The sequence below is a fragment of the Meleagris gallopavo genome, chromosome 1 (genome assembly GCF_905368555.1).
Source record: "Meleagris gallopavo chromosome 1, MGAL_WU_HG_1.1, whole genome shotgun sequence".
NCBI classification, from domain to species: domain Eukaryota; kingdom Metazoa; phylum Chordata; class Aves; order Galliformes; family Phasianidae; genus Meleagris; species Meleagris gallopavo.
This window is the reverse complement of record NC_139404.1, coordinates 93,804,559-93,824,162: the sequence shown is the minus strand read 5'-3', so window position 1 is coordinate 93,824,162 and position 19,604 is coordinate 93,804,559. Positions and strand designations below refer to the sequence as shown.

Genomic DNA, 19,604 nt, shown 5'->3' with positions numbered 1-19,604 from the left:
CAATTGACAGAAAATTTCGATTATTGTAAGCAAACTTGAATCCTTAAAGGAAACACTTAGCTTTCTCTTGTTGCAGGAGTATGTGGTTATGTCACTTGGAGTTCTGTCTCCCTCAGAGCTTTCTGCTCCAGCTTCTGAGAAGGCAAAGGAAAGCATCCATAGGTATTACAAGAATATCTTCTTACAGAACTTCTGGTAGAGTTCATTTCAATTATGCTTGGTTCCAAACAGCACTATTTTTCTTGATATCTCTAAGTCACTGGCACACAGATAATATCTGCATGCAAATGACAGGAAGCAGGAAGGACAGGGAAATGTGTGGCAAATAGGGAAGAATTTCTTTAAACAGATCCTTCTAGACCTTTTATAAATATTATATTTTTAATTATAAATATTCAATTATAAATTACAATCAACACCATATCTCTCTCCACCCAACAAGATAGCTCTAACTGGGAAGAAGCATATCAGTGAGAGTCTGAAAGAAACAGAGATACTGCAGATTTAACGCAATCAAGGTAGACCACAATCACCTTAGAAAGGGATACCAAAGACTTTTTACAATGAGATTGTTAAAAAAAATCTGAGTTAGATGGATTTTTCTGTAATTATTCTAAAAAGAAAAGTATTATGGATGTTGTTCATTACTGAAAATATATATTTGCTATATGGAGTATTGAATAAGTGGGTATCATTCAAAGTATATGGAAGTATATGATGGCAGTAGTTGGGAAAGCAAGAAACTGGGCTTCATGGACCTTATCTACTCTTTATTCTACCTAAGGAAGAGTGAGAGGGAGCAGGGAAGACAGAAAAGAGCCTTCTTACAAATTGAATCAGAAAATCAAAAAATCTTTTAATTCCATTTCATCCAAAATGGATTTGGTTTACTATGAAACAGATTTCAACATCCATTTCCCATAAACATTGTACAAAGTTTTACTCACTGAAAAATATTTGAGAAGAGATGAACATGAAAAGAAAGAAAACATGGCCAGCTGTTTCACTTTCTGGATTATCCCAAACATTCATTAATTAGTTTAGCTATTATTCGCCCAGCTTTAAGTTATACTTAAAGTCTAACTGTTCATCTTTAGGGGAAAACACAAAAATTCTTGTTACAGGTGGGCTACAGCAAAGCCCTTAGTCTACTTCACAACAAAGAAGCTTTACTGCTTAATTGGCTGAGCTCTATAATTGCTTACTGAAGTCTGAATACTGGACCTTGATTAAAAATTATAAACTTTTAATGACACTGGAGTTTAGCTTATAAATATTAGGCTGCCACAGAAGACAGATAATTCTGCTTCTTACGCTTCTCACATGACACTTTATATAAAATCTCCCGTGTTAGGCTCAGGCAATTCTTGCAGTACTGTGTAATGTGAAGATTTGCCACTGGGCACTGCCCTTATAACTATGACTCTTATCAGTGATGATTAAATGAGAGAGAGAGAAAAGACACATTTACTTGGTCTCAGTTTTGATAGGGTAATGGATACAGTATAATCTTAGTGAAGACCAGAGATGCAAAATCAGGTTTGATCCTGAAAGTCATTTCAGTGCTGGAAACAGATGTTTTTTTGGAATAATGGCTAGTTTACTGCAACTTTCACAAAGCCGAGTCTGTCCTATTAAATCTAAAAGGTTTGTTTGGCTGGTATGCAGTAGATATTAAACTAGCCACAAAAGTCATGTTGACTTATTGAGACATTTATCTGCTGGAATGATTGCTCACCTTTCACTTGCTTTTGCTGAACTACCTTGCTTCTAACCGGATCCTATGGAAGTACAAGAGTGACACAAGGCAACATAGATCCCAAGGTGCATGACAGAGTTATTACCATTTATTTTTCCCCATCTAATAACTAAAAATACATATAGTGTTTAAACATTTGACAGGACTGTTGCTTTCTTTTCAAGACTTATTTTTTATGCTGTGTGACCATGTGATCAATTTCTCTCTCTGGCACAAAGTTTCCTACTTGGTTATCCACACTGAATCATGGGGAAGAAAATGATTAAGTTCTACTGAAAACAAGATATGCTTTCACAGAGGAAAGGAGTTGCTATGAGGCGAGTTACTTTTTGTGTGTATGCACATTTGTATAGAACTTAGCCCATCCCAGGATGCTGTTTCATTGGCTCCCCCCAAACAGAACTTTATACTCTGTAACATCCTAATCGTTTTCTGAAATGTAGAAGAACACATACATCAACGTCTTTCTCTAGCCCACTCCTATTTCCACAGAAAAGAAATCTTGCAAATCATACAAGAGACATACAACAACTAAGATGGTGATAGATTATTGGACTTGGTCCTCTGTGCCAGACACAAAGACGTATTATTTGTCCTCCTAGGCTAGCACCTCACAAAAAAAAATTGTTGCAGAGCCAGGTATTGCCCTTACTTAGTAGTCAGCAGAGAATACTAAAATTCATTTGATTTCACAGATATTGGAGATGCCACTTGATCCTCTCCATCCTCACTTTCCTTCAGTCTCAGATTGAAAATGAGAATGAAACTAAAAGAGAAAATTAGCCCTTTGGTCACATGTATGGACATATGAATGGAATCTGCATCATCAGTGCAAAGAGTTTATTTTAGTTCTGTCTTAAAAGCAGTCAAGAAAAGTAGCCCCGCATTCGTAAACCTTGTTCTTAGTTTTAATGAGTAAGAGAGAATAACACTGAAAGGACTTGTACATTTAAAATCACAATACATCAGGCTGTCAAAAACATTATAATGTTACATACCCTAATATTTTTCACTCACCATAACACAGTCAGTACAATTATTGTCATGCAGCAAAATATGGAAAAAAAATAGCTAGAGTAAATTAGTGTATCAGAGGTAAAAAAATCTTATGCATCTCTTAAGTGCTGATTGTACCCATGACTAAAAATAGTGAAAAGAAGATAATTTGAAAAACCTTACCTCCTTCCAGTTTCCTGGTGTTTATGACACTTTTCAAAACTATCAGGCTGAATTCATCTGCCTCAACCTGATCACAGTGGCTCAAATGCCCCATGCAGTTTTTGGATATTCCATCACCAACAGCTCTCTGTCATGCTAAAGATACAAACCTAAAGGAAAATGTTAAAATGCAGAAGTAAAAGAGTAAGACCCTATTTGTCCTCATCATTACTGTCAAGAGGAGGATAGTAAGAAGAAAATATTAGAAAAACAGGCAGAGATGACATATTTCGAGGTTTTGCTAAAATTAATCTGTTGAGAAATAATATAGTTTTTGTCAAAGATGGAACATGTATCTTTGAATCAGAGCACATCTTTTTATCTGTAGGCTTTTCATTCTTTAGGAAGATGTGAGGTGGCGTATTGGTGGAGGGTGAAGTCCTAACCACAGTTTACAGTTCACAAATACTGCTCCTAATGACTGGTATAATACATAGGCATAGACACAACATTTTTAAAAAATTAAAGCAAAAACAACAACAATAATCAAAACCAAACTTATTTCTGTCAAGGTAATCAAATAAATTATTCCTAAATTCATTTGTCCAAAGTTTAAACCTAAGATTAGTTTTGATTTTTTTGTTTTCATTTTGCAACGAGCAATGGGCTCTGATCTGCTGACCATTCCTCATGGCTGCCCGCTCCTGCAGCTCTGGAACACATTAAGTAATTCACTTAATCTCTGGAAACACATTACTGTTTTAAGTGTTGGTTTGGTTTGGAGTGTGATCCCCCTCATAGTCAATCTAATGGATTCAGTGAAAATTCATGTAAATACATCCAACTGCAAAAACTTACCTTCTAATAGTACTTTTGTAGCTCCCGGTGATTTAAGGATGAGAGCAAGACAAAGCTTTTAAGATTGGTGTTATCTTTTATTAGGCTAGTATTTATCTATATATCATTCTCTCCAGACACCATTATCCACAATAAATTGGTGCTAGATTCAGATCAACAAATCAGTGCTTATCCTGATGGCATATAATTGGAGGACTTACTCTTGGGTAAATCAAAAACACTTTTTTCCTAGAACTTGAACAAAGCTAGAATTGGCTATCATCTACAAACACAAACACTGACTGACTGCAAGGAGACTTGCTCTTTGCTACCATAAACAATGAAGTAATTGCATGCAGTTGTTCGTCCCCATTCCTGGAGCTGAAGACAATGAAGTAACTCACCTGACTCCCCACAAGCTTTTATCTCATCATGGTTCAATCACCACAAAAATACTTGGAGTATTCCTACTTGGAGTAGGAAGGCTTGTGCAAAGTGTCATCCTTCAGAGACTTGGCATATGACTGAGGCGCATAAATCAGGAGTTGAGGTCTTCTGGGTGCCACACCATGGATGAATTTGTTTCTACGTGTAACAATTTCCAAACTGAATTGAATGAATATTGTTTGCTTGCATGGATAAAATCTGCACAAAGAGGCGCTTGTGTGCTACTGTAATGGAAGCCACAAAAGAGCTAAAAACAGTTGCTCATTTAATTAAATAATACATCTCAGGAGAATTAAAAAAAAGTGCAAACTGACATTTGAAAAATGAATAAAAATTAAATGGTAAATAACATTTCTAAAAAAAATTTAACAATACAGTTTAAATGAAATTTACGTTAATAGATTGAATACCTTGTTTAAAAAAAAATCATGAATGCTGGAGTTATTCATTCAGTACTCACTTGGTTTATTCAGACTAGAAGACTATGTAGTTTGGGTATTAAAATACAAATTTAGTGCTCATTGTATGTCTTTTGGCAATTCATTATTTTCTTAAATTATTATTGATTGGTTGTCTTCAATCATATGAAGATCCAGAAACAGGTGAATGATAACTGGCCATTTAATAATTGGACATACAGGGGCATTATTCACATGGGTATAGAATAAATGAGACACAGCTTTAGTACTTTTCCTTTTAGCAAGTTTAAAATGGCTTTTCTTAGCTCTATCTGATACCCTCTTGTTTGAAAACATATATCCCAGTTAGATAAAGTGTTTCTGTGCAATTACATCCCCACCCAGGATAGTGAAGACATTGGTGAACCCCTTTCAATGAGCTGCCTTCAGCATCACATTTGATCAGTTTTATAGACACAAACAATGCTTGAAAAACAAATTCAGCCTGAAGTGGTTAACTCTTTTTTTGTAGATCCTTCTAACTCCAGCATTCCATTCGAACTAGGAAAGATAATATTCTTTCTGAAATATTTTTCTCCTTTCTTTTTTGGTGATTAGTTATAGATTGAAGTAAAGTGCATGATGTGCCATAATAAGAAGAACGCTAAGCGGTTTACAAGTCTTAGTAATTAATGAGTATTTTTATCACAGAGAATATAGACTACCTTCTTATATCTATCTGAACCTCAATATAAGCCTCTATAAGCCTCCAGGCAGCATAATTGGTGCAATAAGGCTGAAAATAAGATGGAGGATATAAAACAGCTCAAGTAATCCTATATTTAGCTGAAATGGAACAGTGAAGGCTCTAAGCATCCAGAAATGTTGTTTCCATGAAGACTTAAAGCCAGTCAGCTGTTCCTTTCTTTAGTGTACTTTAAATATTTAAAGTAACACAACTGTATATATGGTACATACTGACATTTTTTATCTCTAGTAAATTAAGTAACTTCCACACTTTTTTTTTTTTTTTGTTAGGTTACAAATGGGTGTATATTTTTCATAAAAGTTCATTCCAGAAATTACCTCAGTTTACAACACCTTGGAAATTAAGAAATTGGTTATACCTTCCCTATGCAGTTGTAAGAAATAAATTCTTTTGAAAATCCTAATGGGTTTATAAAGGATTTAGAGAACAGGAACACTGAAAAAATTTATGCAGCAGTGACATTTTAAGATAGTAAGACAGCGCTTGTTATACAGAGACCTGATGAAATCTGTCTGGTTGGGATTTACTACCCAGCACTTTTACCTCAGATTTTAAAAAATATAAAAATCAAAAAATGGGTAAAATGAAAGTAAGACATCAATCTCATCTTCACTTTTCTATACACTTTCTGTTGCAGACAAGATTAGAGCAGACTGATGAGAACAATGACAAAAATATTAACCTACCTTATTGTATTTCTTTATGTCAATTATTGGTAGACAATACACATAGCATAATATGTACACTTTATCATTGGAAACAAAGTGTTCTGGCTGAAATATGGACATTTATTCTGCTTTTCCTTGATTTTTCTTGGCTTCTCGTAAATTTACAATAGATGAAGTGCAGACTGTTACTCATGCTTTTGGATAATGATTATCTTTTTTTTTTTTAAATTGTGTGAAAGGAGCCTAGCAGAGATGAGCCCTGTGATACCACTGTAAAATAGTCACTGAAAGACATTAATTTTTTGGCAAAGAAGAAGAAATCCAAATAATCATGGTACATGATTTCATTTTCAACCTAGAGTCCAGGTGTTGGTCTGCTGGAACTCCATCTTCTGATTACAACAGAAAAATATCATTAATGTTTCTGCCATTTCCACAGACCTATTGCATTTGTTCTTGGGTCAGTTACATTAACATGTTCTCCTTCATCATCTGCATCTCCAAAATAAGAACATAGATTTTCTATATCAGAGAAATGTATGCTTTTACTAATAATAGTTATACATTTTGACACTGTTGGACTGAAAATGATGTGGAACAATAGAGCATTTTTATTACTCTTTAACGTAGTGGAACAATACTTACTACCTTCTTTTTCTTCATGACTCCTATTCTGAAAGTGCGATCACTTCTTATAAGAGGGGAAGAGGGGCTGGTAGGCAATTTTTAGGCAGTGTTCTTCATCCAAACAGGCAATAAACTCACAACCCATTGGCCACAATGAACCTTCTTCTAAGGAAACTGTTCCCATACTCCAAAACATCCTCTGTTATCACCTGTAAAGACCCTGACATTTTGTGTACTTTTGATTTTGGCCTAGGCAAAACATCAGTCAAACTGAGAAGAACTTAATTTCAAAATACCAAATATAGTGAGACATCTCGACATTTGTCGATGAACAGAATGGTCTTTCTTTGGTACCTGAATGTGCTTCCACTCATGACAAAACATGGATCTCAAAAGGACATTTATGCTCTTATATTCATCTCTTCTTTGTATTCTATTTTTTATGCCTTATTTAGAAGAGATTCAAGAGTCGTCCAGTTCAACTGCCTGACTACTTCCGTGTTAGCCAGAAATTAAAGCACAATAATGATGGCATTATCCAGGTGACTTCAGTACTGACAGGGATGGGACAATAACCACCTTGCTAGGAAGATTGTTCCAGTATTTGAACACTCTCACTGCAAACAAATACTTCCTAATGACCAGTCTGAACTTCCCTGGTACAGCTTTATGCTGTTCCTGCATGTCCTGTTATCAGTGACCAGGGAGAAGACATCAGCTTCTTCCTTTAAGCTTGTCCTCCTCAGGAAGTCATGGAGAGCAGTGAGGCTGCCTCTCAGCCTCCTCTTCTCCACACCAGGACAACCAAACTGTCTTCAGCCTTTCCTCACAGGACACACTGGAAGCTCATGCTGAGATTCTGCTGAGCTACTCCATCCCAGTCTGTACCTTTTTCCCGAATTAGTCCATCTCAGGTTCAGAACCCAGTACATTTCTTCATTGATTTTCACATCATTGATAATTGTCCCAGTGCTTCAATTGATCTAGGGCCCTCAGCAAGACCTCTTTTCACCCCAGTGAAAAAACAGTACCTTCCAGTTTAGTATCATCAAACTTGCAAAGGATTGCATTTCACTATTACCTCCAGATCACTGACAAAAATGTTGAACAGAACTTTCCATAGAAATGGGAACAGCACTTGTGACTGGCCATCAAACATCAGCTCTATTCCCTGCAATCCTTTGAGCTCTATTGTTGAGCCACTTCATTGCCCAGCAAAGCATGAAGACGTTTATCTCAGGGATGGACAATTTTTCCAGAAGGGATTCATGAGGGATGGTACTAAATGCCTTCCTAAAATCTAGGAAGATTATGTCCACCACTTCTTCGTTCACTAAGAGAATCTTATTATCTTATAATCTTATAATCTTATCTTATCATTGAATGATATCAAATTACTAAGACAGGACATTCACTGGATGAAGCCATTTTGACTGTACCTGCTAACGGCTTTTTTCTTTAATCATAGAATCACAGAATCACAGAAACACCAAGGTTGGAAACGACCTACAAGATCATCCAGTCCAACCACCCACCTATCACCAATATTTCTCACTAAACCATGTCCCTCAACACAAAATCCAAACATTCCTAGAACACCTCCAGGGTCAGTGGCTCCACCACCTCCCTGGGCAGCCCATTCCAGTGCCTGACCAGCCACTCATTCAGAGAAGTAGTATTTCCTAACATCCAGCCTAAATCTCCCCTGGTGTAGCTTGAAGCCATTCCCTCTAGTCCTATCACCAGTTACACAAGAGAAGAGGCCGACCCCCAGCTCACAACAGCCTCCCTTCAGGTAGTTAAAGGGAGCAATAAAGTCTCCCCTGAGCCTCCTCTTCTCCAGACTGAACAATCCCAGTTCCTTCAGCTGCTCCTCATAAGGCCTGTGCTCCAGACCCCTCATCAGCTTTCTTGCCCTTCTATGAATACGCTCCAGGGCCGCAATGTCTTTCTTGCAGTGAGGGTCTCAAAACTGGACAGAACTCAAGGTGCGGCCTCACCAGTGCTGAGTATGGGGGGACAATCACTTCCCTGTTCCTGCTGGCAGCACTTTTCTGATGCAAACCAGGATGCCATTGGCCGTCTTGGCCACCTGGGCACACTGCTGACTTGTGCTCAGCTGAGCATCAATCAATACCCCCAGGTTCATTTCCTCTACACAGTCTTCCAGCCACTCTGCCCCAAGGGGTTGTTGTGGCCAAAGTGCAGGACCCGGCATTTGGCCTTGCTGAACCTCATCCCATCGGCTTCAGCCCAGCTATCCAGCCTGTCCAGATCCCTCTGTAGGGCCTTGCTACTCCCAGGCAGATCCACACTTCCAGCCAACTTGGTCTAATCTGCAAACTTACTGAGGGCGCACTCAATGCCCTCATTCAGGTCATCAATAAAGATATTGAAGAGGACAGCCCCAGCACCAACTCCTGGGGAACACCACTTGTGACCAGTTGCCAGCTGGATTTAGCTCCTTTCACCACCACTCTCTGGGCCTGGCCTTGCAGCCAGTTCCTAACCTAGCTAAGAGTGTACCTGTCCAAGCCAGCTTCTGCAGGAGAATACTGTGGGAGACAGTATCAAAGGCTTTGCTGAAGTCTAGGTAAACTACATCAATAGCCTTTCCCTCGTCTACCAGACAGGTAAGTATATCGTAGAAGGAGATCAGGTTGGCCAAGCAGGACCTACCCTTTGTGAACCCATGCTGGCTAGGACTGATTCCCCGGTTGTCCCGCACATGCTGCATGATCTCCCTCAAGACAATCTGCTCCATAACCTTCCTTGGCACAGACGTCAAGCTAACAGGCCTGTAGTTCCTCAGATCTTCCTTACAACCATTCTTCTTTAACTGCCTTTCAGTATCACCCAGGAGAATCTTCTCCATAACTTCTCCAGGGACTGAGACTAGATTAAGAGGTGTAGCTTCCTGGATCTTCTTACATGCAAATTGGTATAACGTTGGCTAGCTTCCAGTCAGCACAAATCCCCACCATACTCTCACAACCTTTGTTATATAAACTGTTGAGAGGTGTCCAACTAGAACGTCTGCTAATTCCATAAGGTCCCACGGACTTATAAATGTTGAGAAGATAATTTTTTTACCTTTCAGTTTCAGTGACCACAGATGCAAACTCCCTTCTCCCAGTGGTCCTCCAACTCTAAGGTCTGGGCAGCTTAAAATCTGTCATTACTCTTGAAAACTGAGGGGGGGGAAAAAAAAAAAAAGCAATAAATGCTCGTCTTGTTCTTGTTAGGCTTATTTTGCCTTTGTAAATTACACTATAGAAGAATTGCTACATAGTATGCAAAGAGATAATATGGAATATTTTGCTAAAACTAGTTTATCACATTTACATTTAACCAGTGGTACTGAATAATTTTTAGTATTCATTGGGACATAAATAACTGCTTTTCCTTTTTATGTTAAAAATTTATATTTGTCCATCATCAGTTTAAAACTGCTTTGTCCGACTGCTTTCTTCAAACCTCAGATAAAGTAGGATTAGGGGAAATTTTGTTAAGATGGAGATTTTCTGAACCTCAAATTATTTTATCTGATACACAAAGCCCATTTGACCATATGAAGCATTTCCTCTAGGAATTTCAGACCACTGTTCTTGTGAGGAAACTGTAATGTAAGAAACAAGTTTGTGAGTTACAGAAAGTTTTAATGATATTTCAGGAGCTATAGGTAACCAAGGGAATAGAGATTTGGTTAAAGAGAATACAATATTGCCACAGAAAGTCTTCAATTATAAATAAATAAATAAATAGATAAGAAGGATTTAAAAATCACTAACAGGAAGAGTGATAGATCTGCTCTTAATCTCTTTAAATTACTCATCAGAATTTTTATTTTATTGTTAAAGTCACCTCTATTTGGCTCTGTAGTTCTTTATATGCTTTGAATTTATATATTTGAATATTCTCCTTCCTTCTCTGATGTCTTTCTTCAGATCTCTTGTTAAAATTGTCCTCTCCATATCACATAATTTATTTTTCTATTTCCTTCTCAATATTTTCATTTTGTTTCCTCTTTATTTTAAATGCTTTCAAGATCAGATTCTCCTACAGTGAGACCATTATAGTTTTTTTTTTTTTTTCACATCAACCTGTAGGAAGAAGAAGCACAAGAACTTTTATCACAGGCATTTTGATATTGACTATATATGATGATATTTCTGCCTGCTTATATATACATGAAGTTAATGGTTTTTAAACATGTCCCACACTCTTATGTAGAATGCTGGCCTATTATTCACATCTGATAGCATACAGAAAATATGTTTATTCCATCCAAAGAGGAGGAGAAATAGTCTTTTAAAGCATTTTTCTTAAGTCTATTTTATAGACTGGAGCTCGCAGTTAAATGTAGAGTTCATAAACCTTAATAATACAGAATCCTGCAGCAGGTTATCCATTTCTTAATGTTATGCTACATTTGGAAATTGTGCCACCTGCCCACAAGATAATGTGTACCTGCAGTTTTGAAGCAGACTGCTTGCAGACCTGTGTCACCAAAGACATGTTTCACAGTTCAGGGTGGAGCTATGGAGAAGAAAAATACAGGGAAAAACATAAAAGATTTGCAATCAGGAAATAGTTATGGAAGGATAGATGTTATTAAAGCCATAGTAGTGGTATCTGATAAGTCTATAGTCTGAAGATGTGCCAGCATGTGAATCTGATTAGATCTGTGCTTGAAACTGACCTTAGAGGCACAAAAACAGGGATGCTCAGGGGAAATCAACAAATTTGTTTTCTAGCTTAGTGCATTCAGTCTCCTGCAATCTTATAAACTTCCTCTGTCATACTGCAGGATAATGAGGACTCAAGCTGCAACTACTTTAACATTAGTATGTCCATGATATAAAACCTGGCCTGCAGAAGTGGCAATCCAGGTGGGCGTTAATAAACCTGCCATTGTTTATTACCATATGTGCTGTTCTCCAGCAGGAAAAGCAAGGAACCACTATGCTACATGCCCCTAAGGAGCCAACAGTCCTATGCTTAGCAGGAGTGATGCAGAAACCAGTAGGGAACTAGTGCACTTTGCCCAGAAAGAAGGCAACTTACTTTCCTTTGGGGAGGCTGTAGCTTTATGAAATCATGCAATCATTGAGGTTGAAAAAGACCACCAAGATCACTAAGTCCAATCATCAAACTGACCAAATCCCTCACTAAATCTTGTCCCTTACTGCCATGTCCAAACCTCTCTTAATTTCCTCCTCCAGGGATTCAGACTTTTTTTTTCCCCCGGGCAGCCACTTCCAATGCTTTATCATCCTCTCATGAAGAAATTATTCCTAATTTCCAATCTAATCATCCCCTTATACAGCTCAAGAAGGTTTCCTCATCTCCTGTCACTTTCTCACCTGAGAAAAGAGACCAACACTCTGGTCACTACACCTTCCATTCATTTAGGTGTTCAAGTTGTTGTTGAGAATGATGAGGTCTCCCTTCAGACTCTTCCTTTCCATACTAACCTGTATATGTATCCTCAGCCACTCCTCATAAATCTTGTTTACTAGTCACATCACCAGCTTCATTGCTCTTTTTTGCACTGAATTGCTTGAGCAATTCAGTATCCTCGTGCATTGAGACATTCTTCTTATTTTGGCTGTTTTGCCCAAGAATGGCACTTCTAAATAGCCTGAACCGGAAAAACTGACTTCTTCTGTGATATCAGTGTTTCAGACCAGAGCGAACAGATCTTCGATTGGAAGGAGGATGGAATCAGGGAACCAGCAATGGAGCGACCATCACCTGGAAGACAAAGGGCGGTGGCTTTCCCTCCTACAGTAAGTGCCGTGAGGAAGCCCTGTGCACTGCTGGGCAGCAGGTCTGGTTACTGCATGCAAACTGGCAGGGAAAAAGTGAGTAAAAAATAGAGTAAACAACCAGTATTTATTTGTGTAATTAAAGGAGGCTAAAATGCAATAGAAATATCTAATCTCCACAAGAAATCCCATAACCAATTTCCAACATGATTAAACTCTCATTGTTGCAAAATGAAACAATCTAATCAACCTTCTGTGTTCTAATTATGTCTACCTGATCTTGAAATATTTCTGAGCTTGTTTATCCCCAGGCCCTTTTATCTTGATGTATTGTAAAATCATTTCTAAAATGAATGGAGTAGCGCGTTTTTCTTTCCGTGGCAGGTGCCGCATGGTGAGTGCAGGGAAGTTCAGAGCCTGCTCCTATGAGATGATTGAAAATCTCAGGCAAGGAGGGAGCAGTGGAGAGAGAAAGGGAAGAGCTCAAGGGAAAGAAATGTGTTTAGCACTGGTACAGAAGAAAAAAAAAACACTGTATACAAATGAGGGTATAGCAGACCGTTAAGATGAGGAGCTGTGCAGTGCAGAATGAGAAAAGAGAGCAGGAAGATGAAGGCAGTGCAGTCAGAGGCACCTGTAAATAGAATAGAAGTGATAGACAGTCCATAGCTCTTTTCAAATTACTCTCAATTAATTTTCAAAAAGTTTCATTTCTAACTCTTCCTCACACTCTACTATTTTATTCCTTTGAGCACTTCTCCAAACCTGATTTTTGCTCTCATAACCATAAGAGTTCAAGAAGTAAATGAGGGAGTTAGAGAGTTGTTAGAGGGAGAGATGAATGAGAGATTATATATATGAAAACAGTAATATTTTTAATTCTGTAAAACATAAATTATATTACCTCTAAAAGACAGTGAAGGACAGAAAATCTGGAGAGTGGGAAGAGAAAAAACATGTCTTTATTTCACTGCGTAGCAACGTGCATTACAAGGATTTGATCCTGATATAGGATTCTGGAGGCTACAGCAACATACAAAATTGACAGAGTTGTTATGGCAGTAGGAAAAGAGAACACTTCTTAAATTAGAAAGACTGGAGTTTGAAGCCCTAATTGTTTAACCAATAGATTAACCACACAAATGATGAGAGGGAAAAAGAAATGCAAACTTTCAAGTTGTCATTGTGTTTCTTTTCATTAAAAATTCTTATCAAAATCAAACTTCTTAAAAAACATCTCCCCGCACACATTCATATTTTATTTCCAAGGTGATGATTTAAATTAAGGTTTCTTCCTGGATTTCTGAAAATCAAGAAGATGGGCAGGGTCCCAATTAGAAAAGCTCTCAACAGAACACTACAAACCCATGTCCATCATTTCTCTAGTAACAGAGGCTTAACCTCAGGTAAGAAAACAGTTTGTTACTTTTAATCAACATGACAACAACAAGATCATTTGGACAGGGTAAAAGGCATTGAAGATACTTTTCCACTAATGAATAAGAAATGTTCTGCCCTTCTTGTGAAGGGGAGTACTCCTATGTTTTCAAAACAGACATAAACACTTCAGAGGTGCTTTGTGAAATACCTCTGGCTCCTTGTTTCTTTGGGTACTCAGAAGCAGATACTGTGGGAGATTTTTTCTTTAAAATTTGTGAAATAAAATTCACTGCATTAAATGTTTCTAGCTTTAGAGCTTCAAGATTTAATGTCTTGATAACGATAGCAAGACTTTATTATTAAGATCAATACCTAGGAGAGTGGTCTGCCCTCAAGGAGAAATGCAGTTTTGAAATTTTGGCAGGCTTCCTCTGAAACACATCTAGCGTTCTCGTTCTCCCACTGCAAACAGGTATTCAAAGAAGCAGCATCAGCTGGAAAACTGAAAAGACAACAATTATAATTTTGATGGTGATCACTGTATCAGGATTCAAGAGAAGAAAAAAAAAGAAGAAAACCAACACCAGTTCTCTCTCTCTGAGCTGTCACAGGAAGGCCTCATGCAAGCAGCTTCAGAGTAGAACAGAGAAAAGGCCTAGCTCAGACCTTCACATTTACTTTGCCCCAGTCAGAGCCATGTAGTAAGACTAAAGCAACTTTCTGCATAAACTAATTAGCTGCATTATGAACACACTGAGTTTGGAATGCACTGTATGACACATAAGATCCAGAGGAGATTTTCCTGAGGAATTAAATATCCAGGGTGTCTGATCCAAGGGGGAGGGCAGGGGAATTGGAGAACACGTCCTTATTGGGGAATGTGAGCAGGGGTGGGACAATGGTGTCCTCATGGACAGTTGAAAGAGAGAAATAAAATGTATACAACACCGATAATGGAACAAAACAACAAACAAACAAACAAACAAAAAAAAGGGTTAAAAAACAAACTGCAGATCTGGAACAAGGTTAGCAATTTCCAAAAGTTCTTACATAACCTACATATCTTTCGTTAAATATACTGCTGTCCATAATACAGTGCAGAGATCAGAATACCTTTGTAATACAATATGTCTGATTACAGGTAAAACCATAATTGTGACTACACAAAGCTCAAAATCTAGCCTTTTTTTTTCCCCACATCTTCTTCTCTGACTGCAGTGTATATATTACTTGAAGTGTCAAAATCTCATTTATTTCTGACCTCCATCTGTAAGAAGCTTTCTGAGCTTACAAGGCTTTGCATTTTCTAGAAACAGAGAGAGAAGAAACATGCTGATTATAAACTACCAATTATGCAAAAAGTTGGTATGGTAGCTGATGATTTATATGTTGCTTCATCTTTTATAGGTCAAGACTTATAAGTTAACATTTAAATTATTTGAGAAATTCTGACTCTTAAATTGACTGTTTTAATAACATCATTGCTGCTGACTCCCTTGAGTGTTTCTGCTCTTACTTTCCTGATTTTAATTATTAATTCACCACTGCATGTTGCATTTTTCTGAAGCAACAGAAAAGTTAATATTCATAACTGATATTCTAGGTTATTTTTAAAGGTAGGTGAGGAACAGTGGAGAGGAAGGTGGAGAGAGGGGGAGAGGGAATCAATTTTTAATAACTGGTTAATATCACTATCTAGGTTATGGAGCTGATTGCAGCTCTGCTTCTTTCCAGCTCCTTATGTGCACACAAGAAGTGCAATTCCAACAAAGGCTTAACATAGCTCTCTGCTATTTGCACATCACCTCTGCACCAGCTGCTCCTACAGACTTGTGACCAGCAGTTTTTGTTAGACCAGTCTGCTGAAGTGATAAATGAAGCAAAACATCAGAGAATAATTTCATAAAGGAAGCCCATACATACATACATACATGCAATCTCATGTTATGTTTCATCACGACGTAAACAAGGCTGACTAGCTTCCTTCTTAGTTCGGAAGGACTAAATCCAGCTTCCATTTCCAGAAAGCTACAGAGCTTCCTGGAGACCCAGTCTTTTCTATGTTTTATTCATTAGTGTCTCTCAAAATGATTTTTTATCCTGAGCCAAATCTAGACTTAAAAACAACAAAGCACACAATTTCTTCCTAACGTCTATTTGTCTGATTGTCCATAAAGTGCTAAGGTTGGTGTGCTGTTGTTTAGTTTTTTTCTTCTACAAAGCCAAACTGACAATATCTTCCTTTCTGTCAACTGGGACTTCCAGCACAGACTCTACATTACATCAGAATGTAGTATTTAGCCTTCTCAATATAAGGTGTACTCTCTTACAGCTATAGTGAAGTCAGAAAGTGACAAATACAAGAAGAAATGGAGAAAAATCTTTCTCTAGCACTCTAGCAATCTTCCATTTAGGTTTTCCCAAAGGAAAAAAAAAAAAATTCTCATAATTAACCACATTTAGAACTGGAATCAAAGTTCAGAGTTGCTGGAGACAAACCTCCGCATGCCTCTGCACTTCTCTGCATTAAAATGACGATGTTCCTGTTGGGACTTCTTGCTTCCAGTCTACTCTGAAAATAAAGATGTCAATGGAAAAAGCCCATGCCTTCGTATCCTTTAAAGTTATACAAAAAATTCAGATGTGCACATTTTTTTTTTTCATTTTAAATCCTCAGCCCACGCGAAAGAAAAATAGAAGCTGCTGCTTTCACTTCTTGTTGTCACTAATCTCAGAAATTCACCAGTAAGAACTAAGGGGATAGTCAAGTTTTGCCTTGGAAATTGAGATGAAAAATTGCACCCTAAAAGATACCCCAACAAATAACATTTATGAGAGACACAACAGGATATTTACTTTTATTTTTCCTGATTATACCCAAATGTTCAGGAGCAATCTTTCCAATCTTTCTAACTGCATTGGATCACAAGCATTATTCAATTCAAATTCAAAATCCAATGTTTATGGTACATTCCTGTAATATCCTTGAAATGCAGAATGCATTCTAAAGCTCTCAGGTTTTAATGTAATATAACTATAGTTCTGCCACATAAATACAACATTCACGGTAACCTTGACAAAAATCCCACATACTTAATGATGAAATGGACAACTAAGGGTTACAGCTTTTTTTCTGCTGGAGATATTTTTAAAAATTGTGTGAGAAGATCTGTTATTATTATCTCACAAGATTGTTACAAAATTCCTTTCTGCCGAATGAACTTCATGAACACACTTTGCTGCTACAGTTTATTTTACTGTATTTTCGAGAAGTTTCTTTGCTTGCAGTATTATCTGTTAAGATACAGGCAGCCCCTAGGAACACAAATCATTACTGTACACTCATTCCTCTTGTTTAGGCAGTTTTAATCACCTCTATTTACAAGAGGACATTTACTTTAGACTCGTTTATTTTTCTTTACTGCAAAAATGATGCTATATTTGCCATACACCTGCATTCAAAAAGTCCTTTTCTCTATGTTCTACATCAAAAAGATGAAGTGAATAAAAGCTGAAAGTCTTGTAATATATATAGAAGATAACAATTCTGAACTATAAACTGCAAGTTCATTTTAAATTGCTTTTTCAGAGCAAAAAAATGATGAAACTAACCTCAGCTTATGCCTTGCCACCAGTCAAAACATACACGTGTCCAGTTTCATGCAGAAAGGTGAGTTTTAACTAGGATCACATACAGCTGAGACAAAAGGGAGAGTGATGCTATTATTGCATTTCTCTGAAGACCCTGAACTGTTATTTTTGCTCTGTCAAAGACCTCTAGATGGCATACTTTAGTAAACTTTAATGGTCACAGGCATTTTGGTCTCAGTAAACTATTTACAGTGTTCTCTCCAATGTTTTTGAATTAATCTACTGTAATGACTGTCAGTTTAATGAGTTATTAAAAGATATTCATGCTTTTGTAGTGCAAAGTGTAGAGAAAATAGAATAAATAACATTTCATTTATTACAAAAGTTCCTAGAATAAAATATATTTCTCAGTCTGAACTCCACTGCAGACTCTAGGGGGAATAAAAGCAACAATATTTTCAGACAATAAAATATTTTTCCAGAGCAGGACATGGGCTTGCAGAAGTTATTGTAATCAGATTTGCCCTTGAAGTAATTAAAATTTTTCAGAACTTTAATAAATTTGAGTGGCTTATCTAGTAGAGATTTGAATGGTTTTACAAGCAGAACTACTAATAAGGGAAACAGAAACTTACTTCTAGAATCCCTGCACATTATTCCACCAGAATATTGCATTAATTTCTAGTAGATTCCCAAATAAAGGTATAATTAAATCAGAAGATACGCATTTCTGTGTAATACAAGCTGTCTGTTACTGCTACATGGAGTCCATTAATTTGCATTTAGATATAACCTACCTTTCAGTGATATGCATTTTACAGAATTGGATCCTAGCAGTAAGGCTGTCTGTCTTGACAAAGAGAAGTCAATATGATGCTGACTGTCATAGCCATCAGACGAGTGACAATCTCCCACAGCAAGTTCTCGAATGTATGTGTGATCCAAGACATTTTTATGCTAATTCAGCATGAGAACTGGACACAGTGTGATTACTGCATGGTTCTTCTCCCTTTCATCCTACATTATGGCTGAAGCTTTCTGAGTCAAAGAAAACCAATGCTAGCACAAGAACTCTAGGGCACATGACTTGGCACGTGGAGTCAGCTTATGCCAATCCTGATCTCCCACTGAATGCTCTGGGCTGGTTCCTGTATGCCTGCATTGCTTTCAGGCCTTCACTAGTACAAATGGGCTGAAGAGGCTGCACATGATCTCCTCCTGTTTCCAGACCATAAGCACACAACTTGCCTTTTCTGCAGGTCTGCAACTCTACACGCCTTTTTTAAGAATGTAGTTGTGAGATTGATAGATTTGAAAACCAGCCTCAAAAGACTGAATCATTGGTTAATTATGTTTGATCCAGTATGTACATAGGTGTTATGTTTTTTTAACTGCCTCAAATTAAGCCATGTATGTTCTCTCTTTATATACTCTAGTGGGTGGAGGATACTGCATACTTTATTCAGAATACCATTGGAGAAGGGAGAAGAACAAATGCTATTCAAAACAAGAACTAGCCAAAAGTACCCTGGGGTTATTGTAAACTCCAGCAGATTTTTTGCAGGTGTTCTAGTCTTCAACAGCACAGTGAGACTTTTTCATTCATGTTTTGCCTGCTTCCTGGAAAACCATGCTGATGTGAATATCCAAGCTAAAGAAAACAAAGCCCAATGTAAATTTCAAAAAAAGAACTGGCTTTATATCTCACGGATTATTATATAGCTGTGTTCACAAGCTGTGCCCAGGCATCTCAGGCATGTTGAACTATTCAAGCATAAACAGAGCCAAGATTATTTATAGTTCTTTTGTGTCATACTGGATGAGGCTGTTTTGCAATCGGATAAATAATAGGGCCTGAGGTGACACATACTATAGAATTGGTAGAGGGGAAGGGGGGGATATCACGAAATTGAAATGCTTGAAAGTCTACAAACTATAGCAAGAGCAACCAATGTCATGAGAAAGTCATTCCTCTCTCACAACACGTGGTTTTGGGTTCCTTTTAATCATTTTGTCTAGCTGTGTACTCTGTTTTATGATGGTTTAATTGTAGCTGTACTTCAAATGTGGTACGCTGATGGGGGACAGCAGGGGAGCATTAGGCATAAAATTTAACTGCAAAGCTCAATGCAATCCTAATTATGGTGCTGCTATGACACCTCCATAATTACTCTTTCTTATCCACTGGCTCTACTAAAA

At 37.5% G+C, this 19,604-nt stretch overlaps 1 long non-coding RNA gene across 22 annotated transcripts in view; it reads right to left on the bottom strand.

Annotated features, from left to right (window-relative positions):
* Positions 1–18,448, bottom strand: part of LOC104913917 (uncharacterized) — a 51,236-nt gene extending 32,788 nt beyond the window's left edge. For 10 of the 22 annotated variants that reach the window (XR_014887614.1, XR_014887610.1, XR_014887633.1 and 7 more), the window contains exons 1-8: positions 18,203–18,448; positions 17,427–17,511; positions 14,187–14,316; positions 11,134–13,068; positions 10,528–10,766; positions 9,757–9,854; positions 4,159–4,425; positions 2,939–3,087 (exon numbers count right to left, since the gene is read on the bottom strand). This is a non-coding gene — a long non-coding RNA (uncharacterized LOC104913917). Of the gene's footprint in view, positions 1–2,938; positions 3,088–4,158; positions 4,426–9,756; positions 9,855–10,527; positions 10,767–11,133; positions 13,069–13,338; positions 13,458–14,186; positions 14,317–17,426; positions 17,512–18,202 lie in introns of all 22 variants that reach the window. The other 12 variants (XR_014887617.1, XR_014887600.1, XR_014887609.1 and 9 more) reach the window with 12 other exon arrangements.
* Positions 18,449–19,604: the final 1,156 nt, after the last annotated feature.